Here is a 25,575-nt window from a genome sequence, read left to right as displayed (position 1 = left end):
GAGCCGTATTGACTTTGTGACGCCACCCACGGTATGTGGTGAGTTTGGACACCACCGCTGCAGTTACGGGGCACCCGGGGGAGATGTTGTGCAGCAAGTTGTTAACCCCTCCGTGGCAGGGATGGTGGCCCTGGGACCTGTTGGGTGGTTTGTTGGTGCAGGGAGATGGGCGACCGCAGGGTGCTGGTGTACTCACTATTGAAGGAAACACACGAGTCTCTGGTAAACCAAGATGATGGTGGTCGGTGCCCGCAGCCAGCTGCGTTCTGGTCCCCCACCCGGCTGGTGGTCTCTGTCTTTCTCCTGCACCTTGCCCGCAGATGCTGGCGGTGGCCTTTTATCCCCCTCGTTGGGCTGTTGTCTTCTAATAGGGACTTTGGGTGGGACAGGACCTCTAGTCCTGGCCTCAATTGGTTAATTAGCTGATTCCAGTTGCTTCTGGTCCCGACTTCAGAGTCCGAGTACCCCCCTGTGTGCTCCGGTTTCTGAGTCAGTTCCCCGGGTTGGTACCGGCGGGCCACTACCCTCTCCCGGTCCACCTCAGTTCCACCGAGCCGTCTTCCCGGCTCCTGCAGATGGAGACCACCATCTGCCTCCTAGCCAAAGGCACCAGGGCTCCTACCCTGGCACCTGTCAGTTTGTTTCAGGCCTGACACACAGGCCTTACCTCCACTCTCACTGAACTCTAAAACTGATCTCTTCTACTTTCCCGGCCTGGGCTGTCCAGACTCCTTGGTGGGCGTCTTCCAACTGCCTGGTCCCGCCCCCTGGTGTGTCCATCTAGCCCCGAGGGGGGGTGATTAGGGATTTAAGGTTGACTGATGTCACCTGTGAGGGAAAGGTGTTGTGCAGGGGCCTATTTGTGACTACCTGGCCCGGCCAGGGCGTCACATATATACTGTATATGTGTGTGTGTGTATATATACAGTATATATATATATATATATATATATATACATATATATATATATACACTGTGTGTATATATATATATATATATATATATATATATATATATATCTATATCTACTGTATACATGCGTGTGGGTGTAAATATATGTATGTCTATGTATACATTATATGTATATATATATATTTATTTATACATACATATAGACAGCATGTGTATGTGTGTATATATATATATATATATATATATATATAGACAGTATGTGTAGGTGTGTATATATATATATATATATATATATATATATAGACTATATGTGTTTTTTATATATATATATATATATATATATATATATATATCTAACACATACACATATAGTCTATATATATATAGATATATACTGCGTATATATATATGTGTGTGTATATATATATATAAAATATATATATATGTGTGTGCATATATATAAATCTGTGTATGTATGTGTGTGTATATATATAAAAATGTATATACAGTATGTGTGTACATATATATAGAAATATATATATATATATTTTTTTTTTCATGGAATAGACACCACTGCTAAGGACAGGCAACAAGCAGAAGAGACTTGTTTGGGCTAAAGAACACAAGGAATGGACATTAGACCAGTGGAAATCTGTGTTTTGGTCTGATGAGTCCAAATTTGAGATCTTTGGATTGAACCACTGTGTCTTTGTAGAAAAGGTGAACAGATGGACTCTACATGCCTGGTTCCCACCGTGAAGCATGGAGGAGGAGGTGGAGATTTATAAAAAATTGAAGGCATACAGAACCAGCATGCCTACCACAGCATCTTGCAGCGGCGTGCTATTCCATCCGGTTTGCGTTTAGTTGGACCATCATTTATTTTTCAACAGGACAATGACCCCAAACCACCTCCAGGCCGTGTAAGGGCTATCTGACTAAGAAGGAGAGTGATGGGGTGCTACGCCAGATGACCTGGTATCCACAGTCACCAGACCTCAACCCAATCGAGATGGTTTGGGGTGAGCTGGACCGCAGAGTGAAGGCAAAAGGGCCAACAAGTGCTAAGCATCTCTGGGAACTCCTTCAAGACTGTTGGAAAACCATTTCCGGTGACTACCTCTTGAAGCTAATCAAGAGAATGCCAAGAGTGTGCAAAGCAGTAATCAAAGCAAAAGGTGGCTACTTTGAAGAACCTAGAATATAAGACATATTTTCAGTTGTTTCACACTTTTTTAAGTATTTCATTCCACATGTGCTAATTCATAGTCTTGATGCCTTCAAAGTGAATCTACAATTTTCAGAGTCATGAAAATAAAGAAAACTCATTGAATGAGAAGGTGTGTATATATACACTATAGTATATATAGTATATATATACACTAAGACAAGAGGAAGAAAAAAACAGATCACCCTTTCAGGAGATTAGAGTATCAACCAGAACGGTGCACAGACTTTTGGTAGTTAGACCTTGCTACCACGAGGTTCAGGGAGAGGAAGATAATCCAGCATCCAGTTCCAGAAATTTAAAACATCAATTTTATTCAGAAAAAAGTTAAAATTCCATGTTCCATAGTTGCATTAAAAGCGCATCATTGCAGGTGTAAAATGGATACGCGTTTCGGACGTATGTGTCCTTAGTCTAGATAACACTACGCAAAATGACATGTTACTATAAGGCTGAGAACAGGAAGTGGTAGAACAATCAAGTCAAGTGAGATACACATGTTTCACAGGAAATGGTAGTGGAAGAGAATATATATATATATATATATACACAGTATATGTATACACATACTAGGTATATATATGAGTTTCAATTTTGGCTTGGACCGTGAAGAAGACGGCTTCCACTGCCGAAACGCGTCGTGCGTGATGCATTTGTCCTGCATTTACTTTATGTCCTCAGCTCTGTCATATTTTTTATTTTTTCTATGAATAAATTTACAAGTTTTATGCCACCTGTATTTTCCAATTCTTTGCTGGATCTCTTCTATTTTCTGCATACCCAGGACTTGCTCCCAGTCTGGATCCGTGCATTATAAGAGGAAACAGGAACATATATGTGACGCCCTAGCAGCAGTCGGACTGCTCGGCAGACACTTTGATGAAAAACAAAAAGGTTTTTTACGGGGGAGAATATTTGTGACGCCACCTGCTGTGTGCGGTAATAAGGAATACCGCCGCTGCTGTATGGGAGTGCCGGGGCTGATGGTGTTGGGGCAGCCTGGTGGTGATTCCCTCCGCAGGTAGGGGCCCCGGGACTCAGGGTAGGGAATAGGTAGGAACAGCCTATATTGATATAGGGCCGGCAGGGCGCTGGGGAGCCAGGGTACTCACTCAGGTGTGATGACGCATTCAGTGGACACAGACTCTGAGGTAAACAAAGTCTCTTGGTACTGCTGCACTCGGTGACTGCACGTGCGGTGGTCCCTTTCAGTGATTCTGTGGTGGACTGGAGCCTTCCTCCATACACTGTATACTGTGTGTGTCCCTGGCCCCGTTGGCTTGAAACCTTCGGGTCCCGTCCCTCTTTTTAATTGGGACCTGCTCTTAGCAGCTGGCACGTGGGATTTTCTGTGACTGCTCTGTGTGGGAAGTCCTATCCCTCCGCTGTGCTGACGCCGCTAATCTCTGAGCCGTCAAGTACAGGCCACTGTCTGCGACCCAGCCAGGCTCTCCTCAGGGAGCTCTTAATCCCCAGGTCCTCTCTCTTTTTCAGTTACTACCAACTGTCTAACTGACTCCTCCCACCAGCCTGTCTGACTCATAGGTGGGCGGTTCCTTTCCCAGCTGGAACCACGCCCCTGGTGTGCCTGACAAGTGTAGTGTTTGGGTGACTAGGATTTGTGCTGTTAGTACAGAATCACTGTTGCGGACCCCGGAACCAAGGAGGGTGGGCCCTGCACCAAGGATAGAGAATAGTGCAGTTCCCTGTGACACCCTGGACTAGTCCAGGGGCGTCACATTCCCCCTTGGTTAAACGTAGCTCGTCCCCGAGCTACAGTGCACCCAGAGTGTTTATTTTTATCTGCAAAAAGTGAACATTTTAATAAGAAAAACATATCTATCCATCCCACGCAGGGGAGGCACTTGAACCCAACGTTTCGCTTTCCCAATCCTTCAGCTTCACTGATGGGAATGGTTAGTTTGAGAGTCCGTAGCGCTGATTGCAGCCTCAGAGAATAGTCTCTAATGCTTTCTTGTGGGCGCTGCTTGCAGTTGTAAAACTTTATCCGGAGTTCTGCCTCAGTGCGGTTTTCAAAGGAAAGTCGCAGACGTTCAAAAATGGCAGTTACTGAGGCCCGGTCCTGATCTGTCCAGGTCTCCGCCTCCAGCTCTGCGGCGCCTGATAACTGGCCAAGTAGTACAGACGCTTGCTGCCGGTCATTCATCCCAAACATATCCAGGAGTGTGCAGATTTTTCTTTGAATCCTTGCAGAGTGTCAGGGGAACCATCATATTGTGGTAGCCAGGTAGCGCCTGGCACATACGGTAAAGTCATTGGCATTATCTGCGCGGTCGCTCGTGCGTCCATGTCACCTTGATCTTGAGGGGGAACTGCCGCTGCGCTCGCTTCACCCGGCGCCGACATCTTTCTATGCCCCCTTGGTTTTCAGCAGCAAGATGGCGGCAACTGAATTTTTTTTTTTTTTATTCACTTTGGGCTCAACAGTTTTGGAGAAGGCGCACGTCACCCAGGTTAGTGGGTCCAGTTTAATCCTGTTCGTGACGCCAAAAATCAATGTGTGACGCCCTAGCAGCAGTCGGACTGCTCGGCAGACACTTTGATGAAAAACAAAAAGGTTTTTTACGGGGGAGAATATTTGTGACGCCACCTGCGGTGTGCGGTAATAAGGAATACCGCCGCTGCTGTATGGGAGTGCCGGGGCTGATGGTGTTGGGGCAGCCTGGTGGTGATTCCCTCCGCAGGTAGGGGCCCCGGGACTCAGGGTAGGGAATAGGTAGGAACAGCCTATATTGATATAGGGCCGGCAGGGCGCTGGGGAGCCAGGGTACTCACTCAGGTGTGATGACGCATTCAGTGGACACAGACTCTGAGGTAAACAAAGTCTCTTGGTACTGCTGCACTCGGTGACTGCACGTGCGGTGGTCCCTTTCAGTGATTCTGTGGTGGACTGGAGCCTTCCTCCATACACTGTATACTGTGTGTGTCCCTGGCCCCGTTGGCTTGAAACCTTCGGGTCCCGTCCCTCTTTTTAATTGGGACCTGCTCTTAGCAGCTGGCACGTGGGATTTTCTGTGACTGCTCTGTGTGGGAAGTCCTATCCCTCCGCTGTGCTGACGCCGCTAATCTCTGAGCCGTCAAGTACAGGCCACTGTCTGCGACCCAGCCAGGCTCTCCTCAGGGAGCTCTTAATCCCCAGGTCCTCTCTCTTTTTCAGTTACTACCAACTGTCTAACTGACTCCTCCCACCAGCCTGTCTGACTCATAGGTGGGCGGTTCCTTTCCCAGCTGGAACCACGCCCCTGGTGTGCCTGACAAGTGTAGTGTTTGGGTGACTAGGATTTGTGCTGTTAGTACAGAATCACTGTTGCGGACCCCGGAACCAAGGAGGGTGGGCCCTGCACCAAGGATAGAGAATAGTGCAGTTCCCTGTGACACCCTGGACTAGTCCAGGGGCGTCACATATATATATAATATATATATATATATATATATATATATATATATATATATATATATATCTATCTATATCTATCTATATATATATATATATAAAAGCAAGCATTGTTGACCTTAGGGAGATCAACATATCCACTGCGGAGACACCATCACGTGTTACTAGGCATTGCCCCCACTAGCCAGATTCCTACTCCACACTGATGAGGGGCAAATACCCCGAAACGGCTGTCTGTGGATGGATACCATGTTTGGTATAGGTGGTCTCCTTGACTGGAGACTGCCCTTCCCGTGGTTGTTCCTTCCCGGTGAAAGACCTGGCTAGTTTCCTGCCAGCGTTGAGAAACATGTGATGGTGTCTCCGCGGCTTTCTCATTTGTATATATATATATATATATATATATGCATACACAATCACACACAACAAATATATGAATAACATTTTTTTGGGTGTTTTATGACATTATCCCCTTAATGACCAGGCCTGAGATGGTGATAATGACTGATTAGCTAAATTGTTTTATCTCTCTGTATTTCAGCAACCAGAACTTTTTTTTGTCACCAATGTGGCTGTATGAGACCTTGTATTATGCAGAAGAAATTAAGCTTCAGTTATTGTTAAACACGTGGTCAAAACTGTTGGTACCCCTCTTAAAATGACAGAAAAACCCACAATGGTCACAGAAATACTTGAATCTGACAAAAAAAAAATCTTTGAAAATGACCAAATGAAAGTCAGACATTGCTGCTTTTTTGCTTCCAGAGAATTAAAAAAAATAAAACTCATGAAATCGGCCTGGACAGAAATGATGGTTCCTCCTTAATGTAATATTTTGTTGCACAACCTTTTGAGGCGATAACGGCAATCAAATGATTCCTGTAACTGTCAATGAGACTTCTGCACCCCTCGACAGGTATTTTGGCCACTCCTCAAGAGAAAACTGCTCCAGTTTTGTCGTGTTTGAACATTGCCTTTTCCAGACGGCATGTTTCAGCTCTTTCCAAAAATGCTCAATAGGATTTAGGTCCGAGCTCATAGAAGCCACCACAGAATAGTCCAATATTTTCCTCTTAGCCATTCTTGGGTGTTTTTTGCTGTGTGTTTTGAGTCATTATCCTGTTGCAAGACCCATGACCTGCAACTGAGACCAAGCTTTCTGACACTGGGCAGCACATTTCTCTCTAGAATCCTTGATAGTCTTGAGATTTCATTATACCCTGCACAGATTCAAGACACCCTGTGCCAGATGCAGCAAAGCAGCCCTAGAACATAACAGAGCCTCCTCCATGATTCAAAGTAGGGACAGTGTTATTTTCTTGATATGCTTCATTTTTCTGTCTGTGAACATAGAGCTGATGTGCCTTGCCAAAAAGTTCCATTTTAGTCTCCTCTGTCCATAGGACATTCTATCAGAAGCTTTGTGGCTCGTCAATATGTAGTTTGGCAAATTCCAGTCTGGATTTTTTATGATTTTTTTTCAACAATGGTGTCCTCCTTGGTCGTCTCCCATGAAGTCCACTTTGGCTCAAACAACGATGGATGGTGCAATCTGACACTGATGTTCCTTGAGCTTGAAGCTCACCTTTAATCTCATTAGAAGTTTTTCTGGGCTCTTTTGTTACCATTCATATTATCCATCTTTTTGATTTGTCATCAATTTTCCTCCTGTGTCCAGGTCCAGGGATTTTGGCTACAGTCCAATGGATCTTAAATTTCTGAATAATATGTGCAACTGTAGTCACAGGAACATCAAATTGCTTGGAGCTGGTCTTATAACCTTTTACTTTAACATGCTTGTCTATAATTTTCTTTCTAATCTCCTGAGACAAATCTTTCATTCGCTTCCTCGGGCGCATGTTGAATGTGGTACACATGTCACCAAACAACACAGTGAGTATCTGTAGCCCTGTATACAGACCCACTGACTGATTACAAAATTATAGGCACCTGTGTTGCTAATTTCTTTACACACCTTGATTTAACATGTCCCTTTTGTCACATTATTTTCAGGGGTACCATCATTTCTTTCCAGGCCTATTTCATGAGTTTTTTTTTTTTTTAAATTCCGTGGAAGCAGAAAAACAGCAATGTCTGACTGTCATTTGTTCATTTTCATAGATTTTTTATTTATTATTAGTTTTGTCAGATTCAAGTTATTTCTGTGACCATTGTGGGTTTTTTCTTTTATTAAACGAGGGATACCAACAATTTTGAATACGTGTGTACATATCAGGGGGAAAGGGGGACTTTTATTATTCTTTTTTGTAAATTTTGTCAAATGTAAAAAAAAAAAATCCATATTTATTTTCTTTTGTTTGATAAAAAAAATGCTGTTAAATAATAAGACTGCCAATAACTCCAATAACTCATAGAAGATGTCTGGTGGAGACTTAATTTCTTTTATTTATTTTTTTATTCAGCATTGGGGGAATTTATGGGTGCCCCAGTTACAGGACACTGTTCATATGTGTCTTCTTTTTTCTAGTAAGGTTACAAAATGTCTTTAGTATCTTTCCAGTGTCCCCTGGATGTTTCTGACCCTGTCTCACTAAAAGCCCATATACATAGACTGATGTTGGCTGAACTTGCTGATATTTCAGGCTCGGCCAACAATTTAATATGTGTGGAGGCATCCCAACTCACCCTACCAGGGGCGGACACTGACAGCTTGGGGCCCCTGTGCAAGAAATTGTGCCTGCCTCTTCTCATTCTATGGCGACAAAGCTACAAATATAGATATTTATGTATATACATATATATATTACATAGTGCCCTCTCTTTTTATGTATATTACCATACCTTACATATCAGGACCATATAATGAATTGTGGGGTGGAGAGAACACTATGAGGGCCATATAATGAATTGTGGGGTGGGGCGGACATTGAGGACCATATAGTGAAATGTGGAGTGGGGAAAATGCTTTGATGGCCATATAATGAATTGTGGGGTGGACACTGAGTGCCATATAATGAATTGTGGGGTGGGGAGGTCAGGGGTATTCCCATTTCCAAGATCCTATCCCAATATGTAGTAAGTGTAATAATAATATTAGCAAATATCTGCAATTAGAAATGTAGTATAGTTCTCCTGATATAGCCATGTGTCTAACCTCATGTGCAGGGCATTGCAGCTTAGATATACATGGTTATGTCCACTCATATAGTGACAGTTAGTTGCATGTGGTTGTAACCATGGCTACCTAAGCTCCTGTAATGCACTGAACATGAAGAAAGTGTGACGCCCTGGCCGAGCCAGGTGGTCACAGATAGGACCCCGCATTACACCAGTCCCCTAACAAGGTGACTGCAGCCAAACATTTAAAACCCTAGTCACCCCCCTCAGTGCTTGATGGACACACCAGGGGGCAGAGCCAGGCGGTTGGTAGCCACCCACCGAGAAGTTCAGATGGCCTGAGGCGGGAAAGTAACGAGTCTAGTCCTGAAGTTCAAGTCTAGAGGTCAAGCCTGTGTGTCAGGCCTGAAGCAAACTGAACCAGTGCCAGGGTAGGAGCTAGGAGGCAGACGTCAGTCTCTGTCTGCAGGAGCCGGGACGACGGCTTGGTGGAACCGAGGTGTACTGGGACAGGGTAGTGGCCCGCCGGTACCAACCCGGGGAACTGACTCGGAAACCGGAGCACAAAGGAGGGTACTCAGACCCTGAAGCTAGGTCCAGAAGCTACTGGGGGCTAGCTAATTAACTGATTGCGGCCAGGACTATAGGTCCTGTCCCACCCAAAGTCCTGACTGAAGACAACAGCCCAACGAGGGGGATAGAAAGCCACCGCCACGGCAGAGAGATCCCACGGGCCAGCGTCTGCGGGCAAAGGGCTCCTCAGGCAACCACAAGCCAGGGAGTGGACTCCTGAAGTTGCAAGTGCAGGTAGTCCACCATCACAACACAGGTGCGGGAGAAAGACGGAGACCACCAACCGGGTGGGGGACCAGACTGCAGCTGGCTGCGGGCACCAATCACCATCACCTTGGTTTACCAGAGACTCGTGTGTTTACTAATAGTGAGTACATCAGTGCCCTCCGGCCGCCCATTCCTGCCCACGGAGGGGTTATAAACTTGCTGCACAACATCTTTCCTGGGTGCCCCGTAACTGCAGCGGTGGTGTCCACCTTCACCACATCCCGTGGGTGGCGTCACGAACTTAACACGGCTCCGGCCGTACACCTACGTCCCCAAACCACCAACCCCTTTTTGATCGGAGTGACCGAAGGACCCCCGGGTCCGGAGACCCCCGAGCCACCCACTGAAGGTCCGTACCCGAGTGGCTCGGCTGCCGAGCACGGGGCGGCACACCTCGATTTCTGGCATCACGAACAGGATACACATCCATCCACTTACCTTGTGGAAGTGCGCCTTGAAGTGAAGTCAGCGGTAATCCGTTGTCAAATTTTCAAAATCCGCCATCTTGCCGCCATCTTTTGGCGCGAAGATTTCCGCCAGAGTCTTCTTCCCTACGAAAAGAACGTGAAAACTGAAGCCCCGCCCCCTAGGAACATGGCCGTGCAGCAAAGCCGGAAGTCGTAAAATGAAACTGACCGGTCGGCTAAGGGAGTGCCACGAAAAGACCAAGGGGGAGCGGATGGAGGATGTCGGCGTTCAGGGAGGCGAGCGGAGCAGTGCCCGCCGCCCGCCCAGAAGTGGCAGAGGCGGAGTGGCTTTTGACGCGGAGGACCACAGCCCGAACCAGCTACCCGCGGGAACCGCTGCCTGGCTGGAGCAGGAGCTGGCCCGATTCTGTGTCCGGGTAAGAGCACAAACGCTGCAGCAGGTGCTCGACTGGAAGGTGGAAGTCCGTGGTGTGGGCCCGGGAACAGAGGGTCGCATCAGCCGTGCCGCGCAAGGAAAAAGCTATGCAGACCCCCATGTCATCCCTTCTCAGCTGGTAGCTGGAACCTGCCAGCACCGCGACAAGTGAGCCCTGTGTAGTACAGCTCCTGGAGGAAGAGGTGCCGTCTACGCTACCACCGCCACCGTTCCCGTTGGAGGTCCAGAGCCCGGGGATGTATTGCACCTGGAAGGGGAGCCCTGTGTCCCGTCCGAGGATGGCGCAGTATGGCCCTCTGCAGTGGTAGCCGCACCCGTGAGTTAACCCCCAGTTACAAGTTTTAAAGTTACACAGTTTAAATTAAAGGACTCACTCCCATTATGCAGCACTCCACCCCTTTGTTGAACGTCTCCGAGTTCCCCGGGAGACGCCATCCGGCACACAGGGTGGAAGGGAAGGAGGATCTTGCCCGACTAGTTGAACGCCGCTGGGGTCGGAGCCTCAGATGGCGCCATCAGGGGTCGGAGCCCCTGGTGGAGGACGGCAAGAAGTTGCAAGGAGTGAGGACAGTTCCTGTTGAAAGAACCCGGTTTGGAGGAGCAGTCGTACCCGCACTGCCGGCAGCTGAAGACGGAGACTTTTTGGACAATGTCGCCCGTGAGTGAAGGTGGCATTGGGGGCTCGTGCTGCCCGGTGGTGGACTGCGGGAGAGCTGCAGCAGGAAGCTGTACCGGAGTTAAGTGTTTTAAATAGTCCCTGACCACCCATTTCATGTCCTGCAGTCTCCGGAGAGGCTGGTTGGAGGAAGGGCCTGTGGCAGAGGAGGCCGGGGTCCCGTCAGCAAGGAAACCGGTGACTACCCTCCGGGTCAGGGGTCCCCTGGATGTGGGGTCTCTGAGAGAGACTGCCGGGTAAGGAACTTATTATCCGGCCCGTGTGGGCAACACCCGGACCCAAACCCAAACCCGTTTCCTGGACTGGGGAAAAAAGGTGCTGACCTGGTTTTTAGAGGCAGCATCAAGGTTTAGGTTTGCTTGGCCCGCGGACGGTCTATGGTTAACCAAGGGGGAGTGTGACACCCTGGCCAAGCCAGGTGGTCACAGGTAGGGCCCCGCACTACACCAGTCCCCTAACAAGGTGACAGCAGCCAAACATTTAAAACCCTAGTCACCCCCCTCAGTGCTTGATGGACACTCCAGGGGGCGGAGCCAGGCAGTTGGTAGCCACCCACCGAGGAGTTCAGATGGCCTGAGGCGGGAAAGTAACGAGTCTAGTCCTGAAGTTCAAGTCTAGAGGTCACCCCTGTGTGTCAGGCCTTAAGGAAACTGAACCAGTGCCAGGGTAGGAGACCTGGTGCTGCTGGCTAGGAGGCAGACGGCAGTCTCCATCTGCAGGAGCCTGGAAGACGGCTTGGTGGAACCGAGGTGGACCGGGACAGGGTAGTGGCCCGCCGGTACCAACCCGGGGAACCGACTCGGAAACCGGAGCACAAAGGGGGGTACTCAGACTCTGAAGCTAGGTCCAGAAGCTACTGGGGGCTAGCCAATTAACTGATTGCGGCCAGGACTATAGGTCCTGTCCCACCCAAAGTCCCGACTGAAGGCAACAGCCCAACGAGGGGGATAGAAAGCCACCGCCACGGCAGAGAGATCCCACGGGCCAGCGTCTGCGGGCAAAGGGCTCCTCAGGCAACCACAAGCCGGGGAGCGGACTCCTGAAGTTGCAAGCGCAGGTAGTCCACCATCACAACACAGGTGCGTGAGAAAGACGGAGACCACCAACCGGGTGGGGGACTAGACTGCAGCCGGCTGTGGACACCGACCACCATCACCTTGGTTTACCATAGACTCGTGTGTTTACTAATAGTGAGTACATCAGTGCCTTCCGGCCGCCCATCTCCCTGCACCGCCCAACTCCCCCAACGGGTCCCGGGGCCACCATCCCTGCCCACGGAGGGGTTAACAACTTGCTGCGCAACATCTTCCCCGGGTGCCCCGTAACTGCAGCGGTGGTGTCCACCTTCACCACATCCTGTGGGTGGCGTCACGAACTTAACACAGCTCTGGCCGTACACCTACGTCCCCAAACCCCCAACCCCTTTTTGATTGGAGTGACCGCAGGACCCCCGGGTCCGGAGACCCTCGAGCCACCCACTGAAGGTCCGGACCCGAGCGGCTCGGCTGACGAGCACGGGGCGGCACATATGTGACATGGCTATATCAGGAGAACTATACTACATTTCTAATTGGAGCTATTTGCTAATATTATTATTATTATATAAACTACATATTGGGATAGGATCTTGTAGGAGGAAATATCGCGCGTTTATTGAATTCATCACGTTTCAACTGTTGTGTATTGTGCACCTCTGCCATAAATTTACATCAGTCGGGGGTGCCATACATCAAACCACTTTTGTGGTGTAAAGTATGATGAATTTGTCGGGGCCATTTGTCCATTTTCTGTCTCACCTGAGCTCTTGGAGATGGCAGGTAATGGCGTAAAAACTTCAAAAGACGCAACATTTTGTGTCATTACCAGTAGTTTTACATCTGAAGTCTGGCAAAATTGCTTGCTGAATCGGGGCCATATTTCTCTGTAGGACTACAATGCCCAACATAATGTGACACTCGAAGAACAGGGGTTGTGACATGGCGAAACAGTGCAGGATGAGGTTGGTAATTATACAGCCTTCATTAAGCATTGCCTTGTGCCAAGCACTGGAATGCGCTGATAGAATAAGTTGGACTCTGCATTGTGTGCATGGTGGTGATAGCACTCAATCCCTCGCGCTGCCTTCTAGCACACGAGTCCTGCTAGCTCCTGATAGGCGCACACAGACCTCTGCTACATTCATGCTTCAGCGTTCAGTGCGGCTCGGTGAGCGCAGGGTAACACTGCAAATGTGTTCTGTGCTCTACAAAACTTTATTTTGGGTGTGTTATCTATATGGCAAAACAGATATTTGCCATCTAATCTCAGCACAAATTAATGTTAATGGAACAAACTGCCATAAAAATGAATCCAAACTCAACCCCCCTGACCTGATCCAATAATCCTATACACTTTATTGGATACATGAAAAGGAGTTCGAGGTGGAGGATGCTGCCTTGTTGCCATATCTAACAATTAGGCTATGTGCGCACTTTGTGTCGAGGTAGTTGCAGTTCTAAACGCATCCTCTGGCAGATATTGTATTTGCCAAAGTTGCTTTTGACCACAAAAACGCTATAAATACGCATGCGTTTTTACCGCGTTTTGGGTGCATTTTTACCGTGAGTTACATGCTTTTTCATTGCTTAAAGTCAGATGCGTTTTGATGACAAATACACGGCTAAATAAAGTTTTAACATTCAAACACTATGAAAAAATGGGAAAAAAATGATAACAAATATCATGATTCAAATTATAAACAAACATACAGTAGCTGATTTTATTAAAATGATAAAGATTTGTTAATATTTATGTAAAAAATAACGTTAAATTAACGTTTTTCTTAATTTTAATTGTCGGACTATGTGTGTGTGTAAAGAGACATATCATCCCCTTAATATCATGTCAAAAACGCATGCAATTAAATTGTCCAAAACGCATGATTTCTGCATCTAAAAAGCATGTAAAACGCTAGGATTTTGATGGTTAATGCGTTTTGCAACTTTTCATTGACTCTAATGTTAGCAAATTGCTGCCAAAATGGCAAAAACAATTAACATGCTTCTTCTTTAAACGCTGAGTTTTTGCCCAAAAATATGCAAATTCAACGCAGCGTTTTGAACTGCATAGTGCGCACAAGAAAACCGTATTTCCCAAAAGCATTGCTGGAAAATCCAAACGCATGCATTTTGGCATTAAAACGCTGCAGTTTAAAACGCTGCGGAAACGCAGGTAAAAATGCAAAGTGCGCACCTAGCCTTAGAGATGATCAAAGCCATCCATAGTGAATCTAATCCAAATATGGGATTCTAGAGAATCTGAAGATTTAAAGGAATCATTATTTTGAAATATAGGAAAGGGTTAAAATACAAAACCTCATTATATCCTCCTGTCCTCTTGACCGATTTTTTTCGGGCCAAATTGAATCTTATGGCGATATTGAGATAATTTTTTTGAAAGGGTAAAATTATTTGAAAAATAAGAGTTGATTTTTATATTCTTTCATTCTCTGAAAAATATCGAAAAAATTCCATCACAAAGTTTTTTCACAAACACGGATTCCACAGGATTTTTCTTACTCCATACTTTGACCCCTTTGTGTAACCTTTAATGGATGTGTCATTAGATGGATTAGAAATTAATTACCGTGTTTTTCGGATCAGAAGACGCACTTTCAATCACAAAAATTTAGGAGGAAAGTGAGGGCTGAGTCTTATAATCCGAATGTAGCTTACTGGGGGGTGGTAGAGTGGGTTAGCAGGAGGCAGGGGCAATGCTTTGACAGCTGTGCAGGGGCTGCGGCGGCTGTGGCTGGGGTGTCTGGTGCTGTGCTGGGGCTGCGGTGGCTTTTCTGGGACCGGGGCTGCAGCGTCTGTGCTGGTGATAGGGCTGCAGTGGCTGTGCTGGTCATAGGGCTGTGGCTGCAGACATTGAGGGCTTCAAATAATGGCGCCTGGAGTCTTACGTGCACAAATAGAGCTCTCAGCTCAAGCAGTTTCTGGGACACCCACCGCTCCACCGGCAGCATTGCCCTGCTTCACCACCATCCCTGTCTCCTGTAATCACCACTGTCGCCCCCTCCATTAAGAGACCACCAAATTATAAGATGGAGCCCATTTTTTTCACCCTATTTTTCTCTAAATTTGGGATGTGTCTTATAATCCAGTGTGTCTGCAATGCATTCTGTGCAATTGAAGGGAAACTATGAGAATTTAGACTTTATTCTCAAGAAACTTAATTATCAGGTTTAAGGATGGTCAATGTGTGGTGATCTAAAATTTCTTTCTTTGCTCCTTGGGCAGCAAAGAGGATACACAAAGTAGTCATGCTTTTTCTGTGAATGGGACAACCAGGATAGGACTCATCACTGGAGCCCAAAAAGTTGGCCAACGAGAACATCTTTGCAACAGGGACTCAAGAACATACTTACGGAAAGTTGTGTTGATCTCACTGAAGTTCTCCTGCCACCACTCCACATTAAGCTTGGATTGATGAAGTAGATTGTGAAAGCTCTACCGAAAGAAGGAAACTTTTAAATACCTGTGCGCCAAGTTTCAGGGTCTGGCTGTCATGGTTCGCCTCCCCGTCCACATGGCTAGGGGGCGGAGCCTTCTCCCGGGATTCACTTTCGGAGCCTGGATGCCTTAAAAGTTGACATTTCCAGTGAACCAGCGCCGGCTATAAGCTTAGCGCTGCTTTGCCTGTGACTGCTAGTCCCTGTAAGTGTGATCCTGATCCGTTCCCTCTCTGTACCCTAAGTATCTGTCTGTGTTCTGTCCCCTAGTCGTTCTGCCATTCCTCTGTCCCACCTCCTTCCTTCCCACAATAGCCCCGGTTATTTCCCCCTCTCCTACCTACTCATTTGGTTGTTTTCTCTGTTACCGACCTTGGTCTGATCTCGACTCCTCCATTGCTAGTTCCTTTGGTCTTCCTGCTGCCCGTACTGTGTATGACCCGGACCTGTCTGACCATCCCTCGCATACTCCACAGCTTCAGCTGTCTGGCTGATGCTAACAGACACTGCATCAGCACACACTGGGAGTTCCCCTCCTTGCTCATTCAGCTCCATGTAGTGTCTTTCCCTGCAGGACTCCAGCTCCCCCTGCTGGCAGCCTGACAGTATAGCCGTCCCCAATAGGCTTTATCTCCCATAGGGAAAAAAAAAAGCCATTTTTTTTTCTTGGTAGGGGGATCCATCTTTGCAGGATAAAAGACTGTAATGGATCCACTCAGTACTTTGTGCAAGCAAGTACCCAACCTTACGCAGCTGGTACAGGATTTGGCTGCAGAGCATTGCATCCTGGTAGCTTCACACAATATGCTGCAGAGTGAGGTCTTCTGGGAGGGCCACCTCAGTGGCAGCTAGCTCACAAACTGTAGGACAGCATAGTCCCACTGATGTCCAACTGACCTCCCCCGAACCCACGGTGATGCTCCCCGATAAATTCTCGGGGGAGAAAAACCTATTTCGGACATTAAGGGAGAGTTGCAGGCTTCTTTTCACTCTCCAGCCTCGGTCCTTGGGGAATGAGACCCAGCGGGTGGGGATCATCATGTCGTTACTTAGAGGGGGTCCCCAGACCTGGGCATTTTCCCTACCCCCTTCGGCCCCGGAACGGCATTCGGTTGACCTCTTATTTGACTCCCTCGGGGTGATATATGACGAACCAGACAGAGTACGGGTGGCTCAGGACAGGATCATGTGTCTCACTCAGGGAAACCACACTGCTGAGCTATATTGTTCTGAGTTTCGGCAGTGGTCCACATAGGTACGGTGGAATGTTTCTGCACTTAGGTGCCAATTCCAGAGAGGTCTTTCGGACTCACTGAAAGACGCTTTGGCTCTGCACCCTCTTCCCAGCACCTTGGATGATGCGATGACGGAGGCAGTTCGTATGGACTGCAGATTATGGGAAAGAAGGGTCACCATGTGTGAGATTCCGCCCCCTCTACTTAGGGCCCCTTTTTTGCTGGCTACAGAACACATGGAAGTTGGAGCCATCAGTCCGGATGAGAAGGAGAGGAGAAGATGCCGGGATCTCAAGCTGTGCTTCTATTGTGGACACCATGGACACTGGAGGAAAGACTGCCCGGCTTGCCCCTCCGCTAAACAGTCATCGGGAAACTTCTAAGTCTGGGTAACGGTTGAGGAGGTTGCCCAGACTATCAGGTACCTTTCCTCTCCTCCAATAAGATTCTTCTGAATGTTGACCTCCGGGTCAAGGAGTCGGTCTGGTCTGCTACTGCCTTTGTTGACTGTGGGTCCGCTATGAACTGAGTTGGTCCAAAGATTAGAGTTAGGGACAGTGAGGTTAGATGGACCCATTCAACTCCTGGCAATTGATAAAACACCGCTGCCTCAAAACCTCATTCGGTTTGCTACAGAAAAGTTTACTCTGGTGATCGGGTCTCTGCATTTTGAAACTATTTCTTGTTTTGTAATGGCCAATCTCCCTGCTGGATTAGTGTTGAGGTATGGTGGGTTAATGTTGCATAATCCCATTATTGATTGGGAGTGTCGTACCATAGTCAAATGAAGTCTTGCTTGTCATAAAAGGTGTTTACAATCTGTACCTGTGTTCTCCGTAATTCCTGAGGGTCTTCCGGAATACCTGAGGGACTACGGAGACATATTATCTGTCTTTCTCTCTCTGTCTCTGTCTGCCTCTCTCTCTGCCCCTCTCTGTCTGTCTCTGTCTGCCTCTCTCTCTGCCTGTCTGTCTCTCTCTGTCTCTGTCTGTCTCTCTTGCTCTGCCTCTCTCTCTCTGCCTCTCTCTGTCTCTCTGTCTCTCTCTGTATCTGTCTGTCTCTCTATATCTGTCTCTGTCTTACTTTCTTTTTCCCTGTCTGTCTGTCTCTCAGTTTCTCTTTCTATCCATTTCTGTCTCTCTGTCTCTGTCTGTCTGTCTGTATGTCTTTGTCTATCTCTCTCTGTCTGTCTGTCTCTGTCTACCTCTCTCTCTCTGTCTCCATCTCTCTCTCTGTCTCTCTCTCTCTGTCTCCATCTCTCTCTCTGTCTCTCTCTCTCTGTCTCCATCTCTCTCTCTGTCTCTCTCTCTCTGTCTGTCTCTGTCAAATCAAATTAATTCAAAACAAAGAGGCTTTATTGGCAGGACCAAAATACAATTAGTGTTGCCAAAGCAAGAAAAAGAAATGTGACAGGGAAGTGGGTTAGGGTTGTGGGGATGGGGTGTTAGGGGCAAAATTTGGGGAATAATAGTCCATTTGGAGGTCATTAGTTCCTCTCAGCTTATGACATGTGGTGACATATTGGGCGGCGATCTCCACCATTGATTCTTCTTCTCCAAGTTGGATGCAGAGTTTCCTCTGTCTGTCTGTCTGTCTGTCTGTCCCTCTCTCTCTCTCTGTTTCTCTCTGTCTGTGTCTTTCTCTGTCTGTCTTTGTCTGTCTCTCTCTCTTTCTATCCATCTCTCCACCGATATCATATTACCTCACACATAAGCTTCATATACTGAGAATGTCCGTCATTGCCTATAGCAACCAATCACAGCTCTATTGATGACCTGTAGCTCCCAGCTCCATTGACTTTAATGTAAGCATGTTTTTTGTTGAATAACTAAAGCGTTGGGTAAACTTTTCCCCTCAAAACATGGTCTATGATGTCTATTGAGTCAAATGAGGCAGCTGTGCAAAATGTTGTGATTGTAAATGTGATGGTGCGGATTCCTTTAGCGGACATACACACATACACACACACACACACAGTGCATACATACACACAAACACATACATTCATACATACAAAGATATACACACATACATACATACATACACACATACATACATACCCACATATAAACAATCATATGAAAAAGTTTGGGCACCCCTATTAATGTTAACCTTTTTTCTTTATAACAATTTGGGTTTTTGCAACAGCTATTTCAGTTTCATATATCTAATAACTGATGGACTCAGTAATATTTCTGGATTGAAATGAGGTTTATTGTACTAACAGAAAATGTGCAATCCGCATTTAAACAAAATTTGACCGGTGCAAAAGTATGGGCACCTCAACATAAAAGTGACATTAATATTTTGTAGATCCTCTTTTTGCAAAAATAACAGCCTCTAGTCGCTTCCTGTAGCTTTTAATGAGTTCCTGGATCCTGGATGAAGGTATATTTGACCATTCCTGTTTACAAAACAATTCCAGTTCAGTTAAGTTTGATGGTCGCCGAGCACGGACAGCACGCTTCAAATCATCCCACAGATGTTCAATGATATTCAGGTCTGGGGACTGGGATGGCCATTCCAGAACATTGTAATTGTTCCTCTGCATGAATGCCTGAGTAGATTTGGAGCGGTGTTTTGGATCATTGTCTTGCTGAAATATCCATCCCCTGCGGAACTTCAAGTTCGTCACTGATTCTTGCACATTATTGTCAAGAATCTGCTGATACTGAGTTGAATCCATGCGACCCTCCACTTTAAAAAGATTCCCGATGCAGGCATTGGCCACACAGCCCCAAAGCATGATGGAACCTCCACCAAATTTTACTGTGGGTAGCAAGTGCTTTTCTTGGAATGCCGTGTTTTTTTGCCTCCATGCATAACGCCTTTTTGTATGACCAAACAACTCAATCTTTGTTTCATCAGTCCACAGGACCTTCTTCCAAAATGCAACTCGCTTGTCCAAATGTTCTTTTGCATACCTCAGGTGACTCTGTTTGTGGCGTGCTTGCAGAAACAGCTTCTTTCGCATCACTCTCCCATACAGCTTCTCCTTGTGCAACGTGCGCTGTATTGTTGACCAATGCACATTGACACCATCTGCAGCAAGATGAAGCTGCAGGTCTTTGGAGGTGGTCTGTGGATTGTCCTTGACTGTTCTCACTATTATTCTTCTCTACCTTTCTGATATTTTTCTTGGCCTGCCACTTCTGGGCTTAACAAGAACTGTACCTGTGTTCTTCTATTTCCTTACTATGTTCCTTACAGTGGAAACTGACAGTTTAAATCTCTCAGACAACTTGTTGTATCCTTCCCCTGAACAACTATGTTGGATAATCTTTGTTTTCAAATCATTTGAGAGTTGTTTTGAGGAGCCCATCATGCCACTCTTCATAGGAGATTCAAATAGGAGAACAACTTGCAAGTGGCCACCTTAAATACCTTTTCTCATGATTGGATATACCTGCCTATGAAGTTCAAAGCTCAATGAGGTTACAAAACCAATTTAGTAAGTCAGTAAAAAGTAGTTAGGAGTGTTCAAATCAAAAAATTGATAAGGGTGCCCATACTTTTGCACCGGTCAAATTTTGTTTAAATGCGGATTGCACATTTTCTGTTAGTACAATAAACCTCATTTCAATCCAGAAATATTACTCAGTCCATCAGTTATTAGATATATGAAACTGAAATAGCTGTTGCAAAAACCCAAATTGTTATAAAGAAAAAAGGTTAACATTAAAAGGGGTGCCCAAACTTTTTCATATGACTGTATATATACACACACATATACACACATACATACACACTTACATACTTTACATTCCAAATACCTATATGCATGACCCTATATGCGGTTTGTAGGGGTTGATCTTACTGTCAGATTCCCTTTAAGATTTCCATTCTTTAACATAAAGCAGTATTCTCAAAAACAATGAAGAATTGGATTATTGTTACACTTTCTCCTCGCTTTCCTCGCTCTCCTTTCTTCGCTGTTATTAAATATCTCAGTGAATGCCTCTTGTCCCCGATGTCCCATTAAGACACATATTACAATTCCCTTTTAATTGGTAAAAATAAAATATAAACCCCCCTAATTCTTCGGCGCAATCAATAAACTTTCTGGTAATCACAGGTGTTTTTCACGGAGTAAATTTTGCAAAGTGTCTGAGCAAATAATTGGCGCTGGGATGATACAGTCACACTTTGCTTTAATAAAAGACGATGGAGCATGATTTCATCTTGGCCCCATTTCTCTGCAACGTGGATATTAATGTTCTAGACATTTAGGTAAATGGTTTTCGTGAACCGCACATCAAAGGTGAACCAGCGCCAATCCTACTTTATGCAGACCATGCTGTTTCTTTTGTTATAATCCTTCTAGGACTTCAAAGACTACTAGAAACCTTCTACCAAGCATGTTCATCTTGTGAGCTTAACATAAATTATGCTAAGACAATGATCATCTTGTACAGTGAACGGCACATACATAGGAATACTATAGGAAGGATTATATGCATGTAATTCACATTAAACTGAGCAGGGAAAAAAGAGGGACATGTTGACCCAAGGAGATATACGCTGTGCTAATATTTACAGTGGAGAATGAAGTGAATATTGCTGATGGTCACCACCATACTTAGATCAGACAGGCATTGACTATTCTGCATAAAAATACAGTGGCATGCAAAAGTTTTGGCAACCCTAGTCAAAATTACTGTTACTATGAACAGTTAAAGGGATGGTTCACTACTCTGCAATAGTGGCCACATCCCTGTAAAACTGATAAGGAAGCCTTTTTCTAACTACCTTGTTCAGACATTTCTGCCTTTGGGTGGCGCTATTGTGGTCTTCTCATCCCCATGAAGTGACCCCCAGGCTCCATGACCTTTGAGATCAGGTGATGTCTCCTCAACTTCCAGTTTGTCTGACATCACCACGGCCAGCCCCAGCCTTCCTGAGTGACTGGGCTGTGGGTGAATATTCACCGCTCATCACAGCCTAGAATCTCGCATGCTCTTTCCTTCACAGTAGAGACCCTGGGTGAACCTCCGCCCACAGCCCAGTCATTCAGGAAGAATGGGGCCGGCCGTGGTGATGTCAGGTCAACTGGAAGTTGACCCGACATCACCGGATCTCAGAGGTCACGGAGCCGGGGGGGGGGGGGTCACTTCATAGGGATTAGGACCGCAATAGCGGCGCTCAGAGGCAGAATTGGCTGAAAAAGTATTTGGAAAAAGCCTTCCCTATCAGTCTTCAAGGGGTGTGGCCACAATTGTAGATTAGTGAACCATTTCTTTAAGCAAGTTGTAGATGAAATAATCTCTGAAAGGTATGACACAATTCCTTTGTATTTTAGGCAAAAAAAATTTGACTAGCAGTGCACATACTTTTTCATGCTACTGTACATGGATCTGTGATCCTATTCCTGTAATACAGCATAAAATTCTCATTTATCGACAGACTTCACCCAATCACACTGCAGGGGAATTAGATAGTAAGGTCAGAACTCCTAAGCCATCTGTATGTGTGGCGCCCCTGCGGCTTCAGGCGCCACAGGGTACTGCACCCCCATTAGGGTGTAGTACTCATCCTGGGTCCGAGGAAGGTCGAAGCTGGTGTACACATACACAAACATACAGTTAGTGGGTTTCTCTCCCCAATGGGGACCGGGCCAGGGTCGGATCACAGTAGGGGGTCACTACAACGGTGGGTTTACAGGACGCCACCGCACCAGGGGCTCCCCAGATCCATTGGACTCAGGATCAGGGAGAAGCAACCACTAGGGGGAGTCAGGAGCACACAGTAGGAAGAGCTGGTTGACTTAGTGAGAGTAGTGATCCAGCCAGTGGCAGCGACTGGGGGCAACAGTTCAGAACACACAACACACCAGAACAGAAAAGTTCAGCTTCAGACACAGAGCAGAGTGGACGTTCCGCAAGCAGCTCTGTGGGCCAAGGCGTTCAACATGGTCGATGGGGAGAAGCAGGCAGCTGCTTCCACAGGACCGGCGCTGTCGGGATACAGAATCCTAGGGCAGGCATACTTCACGTTGCCCTAGGTTGACCTAGTGAGAGTAGTGAACCAGCTGGTGGCAGCAGCTGGGGGTAACAGCTCAGAACACACAACACAACTACAACAAGGAGCAGAGCGGACATGCCACGTGCAGCTCTGTGGGCCAAGGCGTTCAACACGGTCACTGGGGAGAAGCAGGCGGCTGCTTTCACAGGACTGGCACTGTCGGGATACAGAATCCTAGGGCAGGCATACTTCACATTGTTTACCAACTTTACAAGGGTCGCGGGGAACGGCTAGAACAGTCACCGGACCCATCCCACGAGTCTGCAACAAATAGCACATAGGATCTGGGTTTGAGGACCGGCCCCACAACGGAACCACGATATCAGCACACAGAACAGGACTCGCTTTACTGACACTGGGACCCTCAAGTGGTTCACGCCACGGGGGTCCGATACTTGACACATAAATGGAGGAGAGATCTCACAGGCTGACACACACACCAGCTGACACACACACCGTCTGGAGGCAATCGTGGCAGAGAACGTTACCTCGGGCAGCGTCTAAAAGACTTGTGAGTAAAAAGACCTGGAACTGCAGCCCCTGTCTCTGTCTCTCCTTTACCGTCGCCGTCGCCCAGCGCTGCGGTGCCAACGGGGACTACCACCACCCCTGTCATCCTCCCCGGAGTAATTCCGCTCTGCCTGTGGGGCGCGACACCATCCCGGCTGCATTTAACATCTGCCCCGGTGAGAGACCCTGCAGCGGCGGCCCACCCAATTTATTTTTTTCAAGCTTCTGATTTTTTTTTATCACTAAAATAATAAAAAAGCTGGACGTATTTGGTATTGCCGTAATCACACTGATGAGCAGAATCATATTGCAAGGTCAATTTAACCTGTTACAATCGTCTCCCTGCATGTTGAGTTCAGTGACATTGGCCTTTGGACTGGAGCCTCTCATCTGGCTCTTCTCATTTAAATTTTATTTATTTTGGCACTGAAGTGGTTAAGTGCCAGTTTTTGTACTGCAGCTTTACCTAAGCAGTTCCTTGATGAGTGATCAGATGCAGTTACTAAGTAGTCACGCCTTCATCTTCAAATAGCAGGCTATCCCAGCATTCCCTGCTGAAGATACAAAGTCATTTGTGTCCTGGCAGCTGTTGAGAAAGGTTCTGCAAGGCAAGTTCCTGCTCAGGCTATATCCTTTCTGTTGTTTATTTCCCACCTGTTTGTCTTTGCTCCCCTGGTGTGTTGTTAGTGCAGCGGTGAGGTCTAGTGAACCCCACCTGCCTCTCACTAGTCAGGGTTACTATTGGGCCTTTATAGGGTCTCAGGTTCTTTCTCAGCGACAGTTGCGGAGACTGTATAGGGCCTGGTGAGGAGAGAAGGGACAGTTGCAGGTGAGTCTAGGAGGTGCCCACCTACCCTCTCACTAGTTCCAGGGCCCCTCGTTGTTTGTTTGTCCTTTGTGCCCACCTTTTGTGTGTTTTTTGTTGTACATCAGACGCACGTAGGTTTGAACGCACCTCGGCACACTTGCTACACACGGCAAGCGGGACATAACCATAAAATATACACTGTAAAAACAATTCTATGGTATAAATTGTATAAACCATGTTTTTTTTCACAATTTCTCTTCAGCTTGGCATACTTTTGCAAAGAGGTTAGAATTTTAGCACAGCCCCTTTAAGTACAAATTAACTAGTTTATGTTTGTCTATGGTTACATCCTTTATATTGGAGTTTTCGGGGCTAATATAAGAATAATTTAATCAATTTACAATAATTGTATTTATTTCTGGTAAATCAAAGGGATAGTCGCTAGTCCTATTCCCAAAACACAAGGATTGTCACCAAAATTGTCCCCAAATCCCAACTTCCGACTCTGCCCTTTCCTTTGGGCATGTACAATGCATTATGTCCTAAGTATATTGCCGTCTCCGGTCCGGCACTTATTTTGCTTTTTGCAAACTAAATAAAGTAATTATTTTCCAATTTCACAAATAATTTTGCAGAAATCCAGGATATTTATAGATTTAATGTAAAAACTAAAGCCGGAGAATAAACACTTCTCGCAGCATTATTACGACTCGTGGAGCAGAAGCGGAAATTAACATGTAGGAAATGTTAGTTGAAATAGTGAAATTAATATTTCACAGCTATGTAAAGGAATGCATTATCAAAGCATTAAGATATGATTAAACTGACATTTCTTAAGGAAAGGAAAGACGCATTAGAAAGCTATTCTAAAAGGACTGAGTGCTACATACTCTAGATTTTATCATCAGTGCTTACTCAGGGATCTTTAAAGAAGCTTATTACCAAGTACCCTAAGACGGGATGTGTACAGATCAGAGGAATGTACGTTAATTCACCTGACAGATTCTCCTATCATACTGAGCATGTCAATCAGTATTCAGACTTTGCAAACTGGTTCTTATGTTGCATTTTATTCTATGTTAGCTACATTCGGTAACATTGCTGCACGGAAACATCACAGATGTGAAAGTCATGAAAAAGCTATAAAATGCAAAAACATACATATACACTGGAGATCAAAATTAGAGAACAGCACACAATTTCCTAAATGTTGCGGTCATGGTTACAATATTTTTATTATTACATATTAGAACATGTATATATTACATTAGTTTAGTGGAAATGTATTACATTAGTTTAGTGGAACAAAGTAGAAACATTAGACAATTTCTTAGTAAACAGTTCAAACATTTGCGTTTTTGTTTGAGGGGAGGTAAGCCGGGGAGGGAAGGCGGAAGGAGAGATCTTTATTGGGGAAACCGGGAAAAGAAAGGTGAACTGAGATTAGGAAAATGGTTAGGAGAACTACCAGGCATAATAATCATTTGCAAAGACT

This window comes from Anomaloglossus baeobatrachus, chromosome 6 (genome assembly GCF_048569485.1).
Source record: "Anomaloglossus baeobatrachus isolate aAnoBae1 chromosome 6, aAnoBae1.hap1, whole genome shotgun sequence".
Taxonomy (NCBI): domain Eukaryota; kingdom Metazoa; phylum Chordata; class Amphibia; order Anura; family Aromobatidae; genus Anomaloglossus; species Anomaloglossus baeobatrachus.
The sequence above is the reverse complement of the archived record's forward strand: the minus strand, read 5'-3'. Positions refer to the sequence as shown.